General features: G+C 41.6%; 1 protein-coding gene across 2 annotated transcripts in view; it reads left to right on the top strand.

Moving 5' to 3' along the window:
- The window catches only part of HECW2 (HECT, C2 and WW domain containing E3 ubiquitin protein ligase 2), a 362,339-nt gene that overhangs the window by 139,884 nt on the left and 209,127 nt on the right, over positions 1-13,328 (top strand). The gene's annotated exons all lie outside the window — the stretch shown is intronic.

The raw sequence follows: 13,328 nt of genomic DNA, 5'->3' as shown, positions 1-13,328 counted from the left end.
CTGTGAAGTTTGTAAACCTGGCGATTCACAGACTGTACCCCTGGGGATAAAAATACATTATATATTTATAAAAAATTAAAAAAAAATTTAACATTCCCCACAGTTAGGGAAGTTTTTCACTCAGAAAAGGGAATGCCTTTCAAAATTTAGCTTCAAGTATTGTAATAGAAAGACATGTTTGCTTTCACTGTAAATGATAAACTAAGCATCTTTCTTGTTTTTTGTTTTTTTGTTTTTTTTGGAGTAAATTGGGGAAGGGGAAGGCCTATTTGTTGATGGCAGTGCTTCTCATTCAGGGGCAACTTTACCTCCTACAGGACGCTTCGTAATGTCTGGAGCATCTTTGGTTGACACAGGGGGGTAGGGAATGAGAGACCAGGGGGGCCGCTCCACGCCCCGCAGCGCACAGGTCCACCTCCCGCAACGGCCCGGTAGCACCGTCTTGACAAACTCTGATTTAAAGCAGAGTAACAGCCTTGTTGACAGTGTATCAAAATGTTCAACCCACTAAAATCTATGTTTTTCAGTAACAAAGAATTTTATGTTGACTAAAATAAAATTGATTTGTGTTTACTGATGGAAATAACTCAACTAATCATGCTGATAACAAGAAATCTAAAATGGCAAAAAATGTTTCAAGAATTTTTATTTTTCTGTTTCCTCTTATAACAATGAAAAAGGGGGGGGAAGTCTTAAGAGTCCAGCATTTTTATCCGGGTGTGTCTAAATATATTTTCAAGATGGGGACGGTAGGATTTAAAAATTGTATTTTTATTTCTGATATCTATTATTTCACCAAAAAGTCTTACAGTGTTGATGGGACTTTGGAAGTAATTCTTTTGGTTTTACATAACTTCAATTTTTTAGATTTCACAAAACTGTTTTCATTTTAACATGATTTTTAAAATATTATCTACCTTCAAGTTTACTAACTTTTAATATTTTCATCCTCATTCTCTTGTCAGTCCCACCCAATGCATTTTAAAATGTCAGTTATTGACTTTACATTTATAGAGTTTGCACTGCTTTCTTTTTTGTGTATTTTATTTTTTTTATGAGAGTCCCTGTATGTTCACTCATTCAGACCATATTTTCATTCAGTTATTTGAATTGAAGCGAATGCATCTGCTTTAAGTTCTTTGCAAAATCCAGTATCTGGGCAGTTTTTATTACCTGTTTTTCTCTTGACCATGGATCCCATTTTCCTGTTTCTTTGCATATCCAGCAGTTACTGGTTTTACATTGGTTGTTGAGAATTCTAAGTTGTGGAAATCACTTCTGTAGAACAATTTTTACTTTAATGTTCACTTTTATCCCATTAGGATATATGAGTAATATAGTTTTCCCCTTTGTGAGGATGGGTCGGTGGAAAGCCCAGTGTGGTCCCCCGGCACTTCTAACTTGATGGGATTCAGCCTCCAAGTTTGGTCTATGCTATGGATTTTGTTAGGGCTTGGTTTAGGGCTTGGTTAGGCTAGATCTAGGCCTTGTTGGAGCTTTGTACTTCTTCCCAAGTAGTGGTGTTTCTGATGTCTGAGCGGGTGCCTGGGCTGCCGGCCAGGGGTCTTTTCTCTGGCTGGGTCGTAACTCCAGTGTTCTCTAGCACGGCTGGACCTCCAGGAACTTCAACACCCTCCGTCCCTTTGGCAGCTGCTCTCTACAAAGCCTTGGTCATGTTTCTCTGCTCATGTGCCATCTAGACATTAGCCTAAGGCTTGGGGGCATCCCTGTGCGCACTTCTGGCCTTCACCCCTCCATCACTCTTTCCTTCCCCGTCCCCCGCCTGTTCATCCAAACTCTGATCTCCGCTTGTCGGAGCTTCCGTGCACTCAGGAAGTTGTCCCCTGGCTGAGACCTGGGTGGTCATAGAGTCCCCTCATCAGATTCTTTTCTCTCTGGGGTTTTCATCTCAAGCCACCTGTTGTGCAATGTCTGAAAACCACCACCTCCCAGTTTTACAGTTGTTTCCATCAGGAAGGCTAGTCTGGCACTAGTCATGGCCCTAGGACCTGAAGCAGAAGTTTCTTCCATGCTTTTGCTTTCCCAGAGGCAGTGAGAGATTTCACTTAATTTTCCCATCTCACCATTTCCAGAGAATTCTGAGTGAATAATAAATGGTGGTTTCAGTTCCATGGGTTTGTTATTTCTTCTTAGTGTATTTTCTAGTGTTTTAGATCCCTGGCAGGGCAGAGAGAACTGGTGCCCTCAGACCTCTCAAGGGACTGGGGTGAACACAAATTAATACCTTTAGGTGACAGTACCATGTGCTTGGGGCTCTAGGGCATGTTGTTGGTTTCAGCAGGTCTTCTGCAACACATGACTCAGAAAGACACATGTCCCAGCATCTAAGACATTAAGTGTGGCGCATTCCTATAGCTGAAGGCTACAGCTGTGTTTCAGAGGAAGCCTGGCTTTTCTGGGACCTCAGAATGAGTGAACAGAGACCCGGCTTCAAGGAGAGAAAGCCACTGATCCTGGGGCTAAGATGGGCTGTTCTGACCTCTAGGTTAGAGGGAGCCTCAGTTCTGGGGGGACTATGCCCTCCCATGTGGAGAGGCATAGGCGGAAGCTATGTGGGTTTTCACTGACAGCTGTTTCCTGATCCTTCTTCCATATGGGCTCAGCAGCGAGCCATTGATCTCAGGCAGGTAGGTCCTCCCCAGACTCAGGAAAGTTCTAAACTTCTATGGTAATCCAGTGAGTGAGTAGCCTAGGAGTGGACTGTGAGGCAGCTCTGGCCAGTGAGAGGTCAGGGAAAGACTTTGGGGGGAACTTCCTTTTCCAGTGAGAAGCCAAGGTCTCCTGTCGTCATTGGACTTCCGTTTCTCTCGTACCTGAGGCTGCGGTGACAGGATGTGACACTTTGTGTCCGTGGAGCAGCCGTTAGACCTCAACCGACACTGAAGCTAGGAATGACAGAGCAGACGTCCGAATGAGCTTGGACTGGCGCTCCCGAGTTCTTGGCATGTGTGGAAACAATCCTCCCCCGCTTACGTCCCCGCTGTGACACTCTCTCGGACCTGCAGTTAATCCTCCCCAAGCGGCTAGGTGGTGGAAAGATAACCTGGGGGAAAAGGAGGGCCGCGAACCACTTGTGAGGGCAGGACAGGGAGTGGGGGCTGCCTCAGTAGTTGCGACTTTAGGGAATGTGACCAAATCTGCTCCAACAGAGTTAAGGTCCATTAGGTCATTTTTTTTTTCTTTTAAAGTAACAAAAATCTGATACAAAAAGTTTGAAAATCTAACTCCAAGCCATGTGGAAGTTTTCCAAAGTTTAGTAGGACCAGTCCTGTGACAGGTGTCATCTACGGAACGAGTCAGTAAGTGACTCGAACTGCTCGGGGGCCCTATTAGGGAAGGTGGCCAGGGGACACATCGGGAGGAACCTGGAGGAAAAGAGGAACCGCAGGGCCAGGATGGAGAAAAGAATTTGGGGTACAAATGATGTCACCAATTTAAGGCCGTTGTGGCTAACCAGAAATACGTTCTCTCCGGGGCTCTGTGACACGGGCGTGCTGAGAATCCAAGTGTGCCCGCAGCAGCACGCGTGTCAGGGGCGGCCTCAGACCCCTGGAGGGACCAGCCGCCCTACTTCAGCGGAGTCCTGAGAAGCCGGCGGTCTCCTAGCAACGCCTGGTTTTATTTGTGGAACAGAGAGATGGTCTCTATAGAGAGAAATCCCAAAGGGAAAGAAAGGGTTTGGGTGGAACGTCTGGCCGATGAGGTGTGGCTAACTGGCTCGCTCTGCACTTTGATTGTGTTTCTCTTGGCTTACATTTTCTTACTCTCGAGAAGTGGGAGTTTTGCTTGTGTTTGGCTAATTGTTCATAAGGTTCTGCATTGTACAAGTCAGTCCAGAGGATGTTCAGCTAATCTGGGGAGAAAATATATACTCCTGGGTCAGAAAAATAAATTGTTCTCCAGGCATTGTAAGCGATATATATGTCCTGTTTGGAATACAAAGACAAAAAAGGTTGAAAATATCAAAGCGCCATTTGTGGTAAATTTGGGTGTGAACATAATTCCTAAAACAGATGCTAATTATAGTCTCTCTCTCTAGAAAGTCTCATACACACCCTAAGATTTCCAGAGATGATTACAAGGTAGCTATAGCTCCGACTCTCCAGGTTACAACAATGAATACCTTGCATATGGTTTTCAAAAATCACCAGATTTATAACTTTATAACTAGATTTATAACTTACTGTCACGTTAGTCTCTGTGATGAGAAGTGAGCCCTGAGGAAAGCGACACTGCTGTGCATTGCTTCCTTTCAAGCTGGCTGGACAGAAAGAGCCGGACACTCACATGTGCGAAAGCACCGAGGGGACCCAGCATGAACAGCTTTCCCTGAAGAGCCGCACAGTCCCTGTTTAAAGCAGAACAGAGTGCATTTGTTTCAGGCCCGTTGTCTAATTCCCCTTAACCTTCGGTCTCGTGCTCTGCTTTCTGGCCATTCCAAAGAAAAATACTTCAGAAGGCTTACTTTGCCATTTCTCAATTTCAGGCAACTTCAAGTACCTGAACAGAGCTAGGAAAATGCCCATTATGAAAATGAGATGGCTCTGCCACTCCGTACCCCAGTGCTACTCAAAGTGCTGGCCTGCAGTCGGTTTAGCACTAGATAAGAAGCTTCCTCCAGAATTAAATCAATGTCGTGCATCCTTCACTGAGAAAATCTTGCTGTTAGAAAATTAAGTTAACTAATGGGCTTATTGAGGCAACTGTTTCACATTCTGGCTCAAGCTTGTCTTGCCATAGACCAGTAGCACATAGTTCGCCAGCATTTCTCTGGACTGCCCTTTGAGAATACCTCTCAGGGTCTGCGTGCTGATTGTATCGTATACAAAGGTGAATGGCAGAACAACCGTATTGGACTCTGTCTTAAAAAATATTGTGGCTCATGTTGTATGATGTTTTTCATATTTCTTTGCATTTGGGTGGTAAAATAAAGATCGGATCATAATAGTTAACCAAGGCCTTGGGATTATGTTTTTCAGAGCTTTAAAATCCCAAAGTTTAAATCGATGTTTATTGCATGAAGAATTAAGGTCCAGCGTAGGCTGCTGTACGGCCAGTGGGAGGCAGCGAAGGCGGGGCCCTGAGTGTCTGGGTCTAGTCTTTGTTTCTCCCCCATGTGTTGAAAACGCAGTCCTGTGTTTTCCAACCTTCAGTTACTTACTCAGCGCCTTCTTGACTTTTGCAGTATGGGGTTATCACCTGTACTATTAATATTTTTCTTTAAACCATCTGGTAGAAAGAAAGGGAGGGAGGGAGAGAGAGAGAGTCTGGCTATCTACCCGGACTTTGTTTTAAGCAGTAAGGCCTGGGAAAGGTGTTTCTACCGCACATTACAACTCTTTCCTCCATACATACAAAGTAATTCTTTCTACCATGATCCAAGGTTAAGAACACAGGCTCTGCAATCAGACAGACTAGTAAATTCCCGTACACTTACTGGCTTGAGAGAATTACGTAATCTCCCATCCAAGTAGTAACCAGGCCCGACCCTGTTTAGCTTCCGAGAGAGAATTAGGTAATCTCTTTGATGTCGATTCCCCACAAAGAGCTGTGGAGCTGCCCTGTGCATGCCCTATGCATGACAGAAGCCCTTTCTGAATTATGTCACCTTTTTAAATCTCAGTTTCCTCATCTGTAAAAAAACAAAAAAGACCAGAAAAGTACCAGTGTCATGAGAAAGAAGATAATACGTGTACAAAGCTCTTGAGAAGGTGCCCGGGCTTATTGTAAGGTCCTGCTGATTGTAAACTGTCATCATTATTTTGGCTACTGCAAATAATAATAAAATCGTTTTCCTGGTAGCCTGAAGCTGCAGCACAACCTTACCTCCTGGATGAATCCACAAGAAGGGATGTCCATATTAAAGGGACACACCAGACTGCTTCTGCTTATAAAAACCCAAAGCCAATCCTTTGAGTCAGAGTTCTAGAAATTATATAAAGCACTTCAAATTTTGATGCTAAATAATACAGCCTTTTGAGTATTATGTAGGTTTTGAACCAATATGCTTTTCAAGGTGCTGGGAAAGCTGCAGTTTAATCCCAAATTCAATCAAATGGAACAAAGAATTTATGTATTAAGTATTTAGTTTCCAGAATAGCTATCAAATGTAGTAAAGAGTGACTGTAAGCTCTTTTGGTATTTTTACATGATTACTGTCAAAGAAAAGTTGTTTCAGGTCATGTCTTTAAATTTTAGAAAATGCTTTTAGAGAATAAGAGCTTTGAACATGAAATGCTTTTTGGAACAACTTAACTCTAAATTGCTTTTTATTACCTAGTTGTATTAGCCTCAGTCAGATTATGCTGTACAAGTGAGCTAACTCTGAATCCTTGGTGACTTAGCAGAACAAAAGATTATTTCTTTCTAATACTTTGTGTCCAACATGGATTGACGGGGCTTGCTTTGTTCTGTGGGATAGACATGCAGGCTGACCGTTCTCCTGATTTTTGCCATATTGGATTATCAAGGGCTACCATTGTGCCATTACACTATCTGTAACAGAAGGCCTCTCTGGGCAGGTGTTAAGGGAAGAGGGCACTGGAGACTCCTACATTGGCTCTTAAATGCTTTGGCCTCAGAGTGACACATCTCACTTCTTCTCAGGGACTCCATTCAGCATTAGGGCCATGATCTGCCTAACTGCACAGAGACCGGGCAATGGGGAGGAAACATTGGCTCTTTAAGGAAGCAGTTGATGTCTCTACTGTAGTAGATGCATCTTGCTAACAACGTGTGCGGTCCTCTGGTCTGTTTCAAAGGCCAAGACATCCTTACACGGTCACTGCAAGGATAGATGTGAGAATTGAAAAGTGTCATACTTTCCTATAGACTTTACAGCGTGTTCAGGAGACTGAATGAGAAGACACACCCAGAGCAGGACCAAGGACAGTACCGGACACTATGGATGCCCTGTGGCATTAGAACCTGAATTCACAGCATTTGTTGGCATCACAGACCATCACAGATCTCTCTTCTCATATGCATGTTAAAGATCTAGTTCACAGAGATGCCCATTTATTTAAACTGGTTGTGGAAGAGTTCCCTGGACATTCGGTAGACTTTAAAATGATGGATGGTTTAGTGTATCCAAGGAAACTTTAGTATATTTTGTCCCCTGACGTATAGGTAGAAAACCATACTTGAAATAGGCATTCTTCTGTCTGTACACTGTGATGGTGAGATGGTTTTTGTTTTTTATCTGGTTATTCTGTGAGTGTTATCTGAGCCCCCCCCCCCAATTTATATTGCTTTTCCTTAAAGGATGCTTATATAGGTACCGAAATTAGTAAATGTGGAATGATTGTAAATATTTTTTGATAGAGTTAAGACAACATTAGCATGAGGTTTAGAAATTCTTCAATCCACAGGCACCGGGAGGCTCAGTCAGTTAACTGTCTGATTCTTGATTTCGGCTCCGGTCGTGATCTCAGAATTGTGAGATCGAGCCCTTTGTTGGCTTTGCCCTGAACACGCAGCCTCTCTCTCTTTTCCCTCCCCACCCTACTCTCTCTCTCTCCCTCAAAAGAAAAAAAAAAAATTCCTCATTCTGATAAAACCCATTACTAACTCACAAAATAATGTCTTATCACACAAACTGTTTTTATAATATTTGTTACAACTGGCTTCTCATACTTTTCTAAGGATTAATGGGTATATCAACAAAGAAAATACATCTATAATGTCATCTTTTTATCCTGATATCTCTCTTAAAGTCTGCTTGTCTATTATCAGTTGCTATGTCAACTTTCCTTTGATTAGTTTTTGTTCGATGGATCTTTTCCCACTGATTTCATTTCAGCCATTCTTTGGCACGCTTCAGGTGTATCTCTGTAAATCATCCGTGGCTTTATGATTTTTAATCCGAACTGAGTGACCTTCTTTTAAAATCGGTGTATTTAGTGTTTTAACATTTACTGTTATTTTTTTTTAAATTTTATTTATTTATTTGACAGTGATCACAAGCAGGCAGAGAGGCAGGCAGAGAGAGGAAGGGAAGCAGGCTCCCCACTGAGCAGAGAGCCCAACGCGGGGCTCGATCCCAGGATCCTGCGATCATGACCCAAGCCGAAGACAGAGGCTTTAACCCACTGAGCCACCTGGATGCCCCAACATTTACTGTTATTTTTTAATATATTTGGATTTATTTCCACATCCTATCTTGTTTTCTATATTTTATGCTTTTTCATAGTTTTTTTTTGTTTTTTGTGTTTTTTGTTTTGTTTTGTTTTGTTTTGTTTACACCTGATTACGTGCCTTCCACTGAAATGAGTTTTCTTTACTCCTTATCTAGTCAGTCTATCTGTTTGAAAGGTAAACTTTCTAGGTCTAGTCTGTTAGCAGTTATCCTTAAAATATTTGTCACGTATAATTGAACTAAAGGTTAACATGAATCAGTATCTTTACATACCTCTCAAATTCTACAAGGATCTTTGAACAAATTTATTATAATCTCTTCCTTCTCTGTCCTCTCTTTTACTGTTGACAACATTTAATTCCATCCTGTTTTCTATATTCGTCATTATAGTTAGTGTTACACGTTTTTTAATAGACAGGGATTATTCCAGTTTTATATATTGCCTAAGAAGCTCTGAGAAAACTTAGTGGCTTAAAACAACAATGTATTGACTGAGTAAACAATAATGGTAGAAAAAGAGACTTACCTGAATCAGCAGCACTACAGTATGTGAGGTTTGATTTTCCGAGAAAACACACATGCACACACAACAAAAGTTGTGTTCTAAAAAAAATGGAAGCAAGCAGGAGAAGTTTAATTTCAACTTCAAATTCTTTTGATGTACCAACTCAAAGAATATTCTTTTTTTTTTCTTGTTAATGTAGATAGCAACGAAAGGTATCAGGTATACCTGAAATTTTCCTTCATTTTCTCTGTTGTGGGCGCTCAGGTGTTCTCTCTCTCGTTCTGCAGCATTTATTTTATCTTTGGTTTAAACTAGTCTTATGCAGGCAGTCTCAGTTACAGTAGAGCTGTGATAACTGTCAATCGTCATATTAATTTCTGACAGTTGTTTTCCCACAGTCAGGCTGACACTATTGTTGAGTTTTTGAGAAAGTAACTTTACAATTGTGCACCCTTCATATGGACATCAGAGGAACTATAGAGAGCGTCTCAGGTTTTCAGTCTGATTTAAGTGGTAAGGACCAGAGGGTCATAACTTGGATTCAGCAGTGACATTAAGAAATTCTTCCTCTAAGTCCTATTTTGTATTTTTTTGTAAATTTAAATTATGAATTGCACATCTCCCAGTGTATGCATGCTCACTGGGGAAGGCTGATGTTTTTTTCCTACACAAAAATTTATGAAGCAACAAATGCTCCCATTTTCTCAATTTACTATAGTTCATAAAATCATTAGGAGACCCACAGTGCCTTAATTACATACAGAGCTTGAACTTGTCAGAGGCCAGTGGATCCATTGACCTTGGCATTGGGTAGTGGAGTGGCAAGAAGAGATGCTTTGGAAAGGGGCTGTGGGATGCATCTGGAGTCAAGTTCTGGCTCAGCCTCCATGTCTTACGTAAAAATGGGCATAGTATCAACCCCATGGATTTGCAGGGAAGATGAAACAAGATGACACTTGGGAAGCGTATGCAGGGTGGTGCTTTCATAGGTGGTAACCATGGAAACGTTTGTCGGGAGCCTGCTGTCTGTCTGCCAGTAGGCAGTGGGCTACAGACATGAATCAGCTCGCATTTTGGTGGGGTGTGAGGTAGGAACGACGCAGTGTGTGCAGCACAATGTTACAGAGGCCACAAGAGCATGGAGAAAGAACAGTTTGATGCCTAAGATGAGTTCAGGGAGGGGAAAGATATAGAAACGGCTACACTAAGAAGGTGATATTTAGACTTACCCTCCAATAGGACTTTTTAAAATTTTTGGTATTGCCGTGAGAGAAAGTCATTCTAGGACGTGAGGATATCATATGCATGTCACGTCTTTCTCACGAAGGGGTTCCCTCTGCTTTATTGAAGATTGCTCCTCCTGTCTTCCCTTTTTCTGCCTGGCTGACTTCTGTGGATCCTTCTAGATGGGATTTGGAAGTCACCCACTCTGTGATGTGTCCCCCGACTGTTCCAGGCAATCAGTCCGTTTTCCTGTTTCCCCAGGAACTTATTCATGTCATGGTTCCAGGGCCGATGACCCTGTGCTGTAATTTGTCTTTTTCCATGTTTGTCCCTTTAGGTGCGCTCTGAGCTGGGTCCTGTTCATGTTGTGTCCCGAGCACCTTATCTAGCTCTCTGTGCCGCCTTAGTCATGCGGATTAGTTAATTTCATTAAAGAGTAGGTTTTAGGACAGTTATGACAGAAAAGTGATACTTTCGTGTTGGAGATTTATTCCACATTATATAGTTTTCTCCTAAGGATTTCATTCAACAGATTAGTTCTGGTGTTCATTCGCTCACTGATTTCTGCAACAATGTGAGGAATTTACCATATGCCACATATCTGAAGGAATTTTTAAAATACCTGTATTTGAGATCATAGTTAAAGAACTGTCATTCCAGTTCTTTTTTCAGTTATTAATTTTTAAAAATATTTTATTTATTTATTTGACAGAGAGAGACAGTGAGAGAGGGAACACAAGCAGGGGGCGTGGCAGAGGGAGAAGAAGACTCCCCGCTGAGCAGAGAGCCTGATGGGGGCTCGATCTCAGGACCCCAGGATCATGCCGAAGGCAGACGCTTAATGACCGAAGGACCCAGGCACCCCTCTTTTTTCAATTATTATACAATATATAGGCCTTTTGATTACTCTTTCTTTACCCATGGGTTCTGTCTTCAATATGGAAAGCGCTGTGTGTTTAGATAGAAGTGAATTTATTCCCTGAATTCAGTATGGTTAGTGGCTTATGCTCTCATTCTTTTTTGTTCTTTCTTAGTCCCTTGTTTGCAAAAATACGCATCTGCTGCTCTAAGCAGTCAGGGGAGTTTTTCTGAAGGTTGTGTGTCGTTTGGCTTGGAGAATATCTTGAGTGTTTTTGACATTTTGAAATACATCACCTTTATATTCACAACGTAACTATCACACATCTATGACCAGGTGGTGTTATGAACTTGCTGATGGTTCAAAGAATGATTGATTATGTTTTTACTCTACAGAAATAAGTCCACTGTTCTTGGGACTATAATTATAGCAGTAAACTATAATATTAGAAGCAAATATGTTACTGTAAGGCTAATCTAAAAAAAAAAAAAAAACACCTTGAAATTCCCAAGTGAGAATTTACGTTAAGCTAACTAATAGGATTTTAAATATTTATATATCTTCTTAAAGCATCCAAAAAGATAGATTTTTTAAAAGTGCAAGTCTAGGGCATATTTTGGGTAGGATAGAACATTAAATGCAAAAAGGAAAGCCTGAAGAATTCAGCGAACATCTGGAGGAGGTTAAATTTTTAGTTTTGGGCTGCGTGACAGTCATTTTTCCTCTGTTCACTTAGCTGCCAAACCCTGTCATTCCTGAACCATTTCAAGGAGACAGACAATGTGATCTCTGTATATATGTACGTGCCCCCATGTAACTGCTGATTTGAGCAAGGTCACAGGTCAGCATCTGTCAGGTAGCTTCGGATTTTCTAGTCCATCATGTGATTTGTTTGCCTGAATGGAGGAACACTATGAAACCAATAAAGCTACTTTTAAAAAATTAATTATTAGTTATAAAAGCCTAACTAGAGTAACACTGCCAAGATAAGCCACAACATCATCATCTTTGCAGTATTACTCTAGTTAGACCTTTACAACTAATAATTAATAATTAATTTTTTAATTTTTTAAACGAATGCTAGTGGCGAAGTACTATATTTTTCATTGTCTGGAATCATTAAATAGCTGATCCATCTGTTGAAGCTTATTTTAAAACTTAGAGGCATGGAGGTTTTAGATTTAGAAAAGGAAATTAATGATCATTTACCCCGCTGGCCTCATTTTACAAATGAGAAACAGAGGGCCTGGATGGATTAAGTAATATTCCCATGGTTGCTCAGTAAAATGGTTGGAAAAAATACAGTGTTTAATAGGAATTTCCTCCACAGCAGGGTTGCTTTTTAAAGGGAGTTAGGTGCTAAATCAGTTCCTGCAGGTGATTTTTGAGTAGAGCTAAAATTACCCTCGAAAACCCCAGGAAGGCAATATGACTTAACAGCACGTTCAACACAGCCGGTTTTTCTTCCAGTATTGGAATAGTCTCCTGTCTTAGATTGAGTGCCAGAGAAGAAGTTGGCTTGTGATTAGGAGCTGTTTTTATATCCCCCAACCCCTATCATTTAAAACCGAATTTCCCCTCACCCTGGTGGGACCCTTGAAAGAAGTGCGCATTTCATGCTCCCTGTCCGGGCCCATGCTCAGGGTCTGGAAGGGCTCCGGGCGATTTAGATCGTGCTTGATCTCTTGCCCCAGCGGAGCACTTGTGGTTCCACCAGAATATGTTAAATGCGCATTTTCTGTGCCTCCCTTGAACCTCTCTTCATCTTTGAAGGTTCAGTAGAGTGTGATGGGTCACTTCCTTGACGGGAGGCTCGTAGAGATTGACTTTCTAGGTTGTTTTTACTAGTTTTTATAACGCTGTCTAGAATATTCCCCCAATATTTACTGTTCCTTTGTCTGAGCAATACTTCAGTGAAAGAATTTTATTTTTTTACAGCTGTCGCAGTGTTTCAATACACATAAATACTGTCTGTTCTGTTACTTCTGCTCTTTCCAGTACAGCACACATTTTGGAGGGTTTTAAATCCAAGGACTGAGTACGTACACAAACTTTGGGTCTCTGAGATGATCTAAGAGGACTGTTGCCATAAAATATCAAACCTACTCGTCTTTGTTTAAACTGTAACTGATGAATTTAAAGGCAGATGTGACCAGCACCGGTGAGTGTCCATGAGCTGAACCATTCTAACATACTCTTCAGATAGTCAGATACTTCAAAACTACTTCAGTAACTCTCTTAAGAAAACCTTGCAGAATTCAATGATGTGTTGCAGAATTCTGATTTATAACAGGTGACGGGAGGACCCCCCCGGGCCCTACTCTTTTCCAAAACCATGTGCTTGCAAGTCGCAGTAACTGGGAAATCCCGCACCAGACCTTCTGTTGGTCTTGGCTGCCCTGGCCTCTGCTGTGGCCTCTTGTGCCCTCTTTCTGAGGCTGCTTCGTCATTGGCTGTGACCCTGTCTCCTGGGTCCCCCAGTTTTCTGGCCCTTTGTTCTTTTTCTCTTTACTGATACTCCTTTCTTATCCTCTTGTAAGTGAATTTTCTTCTTTTTAATGCCTCCTTCCTTGAATGATTTC

Source organism: Mustela erminea, chromosome 8 (assembly GCF_009829155.1).
Source record: "Mustela erminea isolate mMusErm1 chromosome 8, mMusErm1.Pri, whole genome shotgun sequence".
In the NCBI taxonomy this organism is placed as follows: domain Eukaryota; kingdom Metazoa; phylum Chordata; class Mammalia; order Carnivora; family Mustelidae; genus Mustela; species Mustela erminea.
The sequence above is the reverse complement of the archived record's forward strand: the minus strand, read 5'-3'. Positions and strand labels throughout refer to the sequence as shown.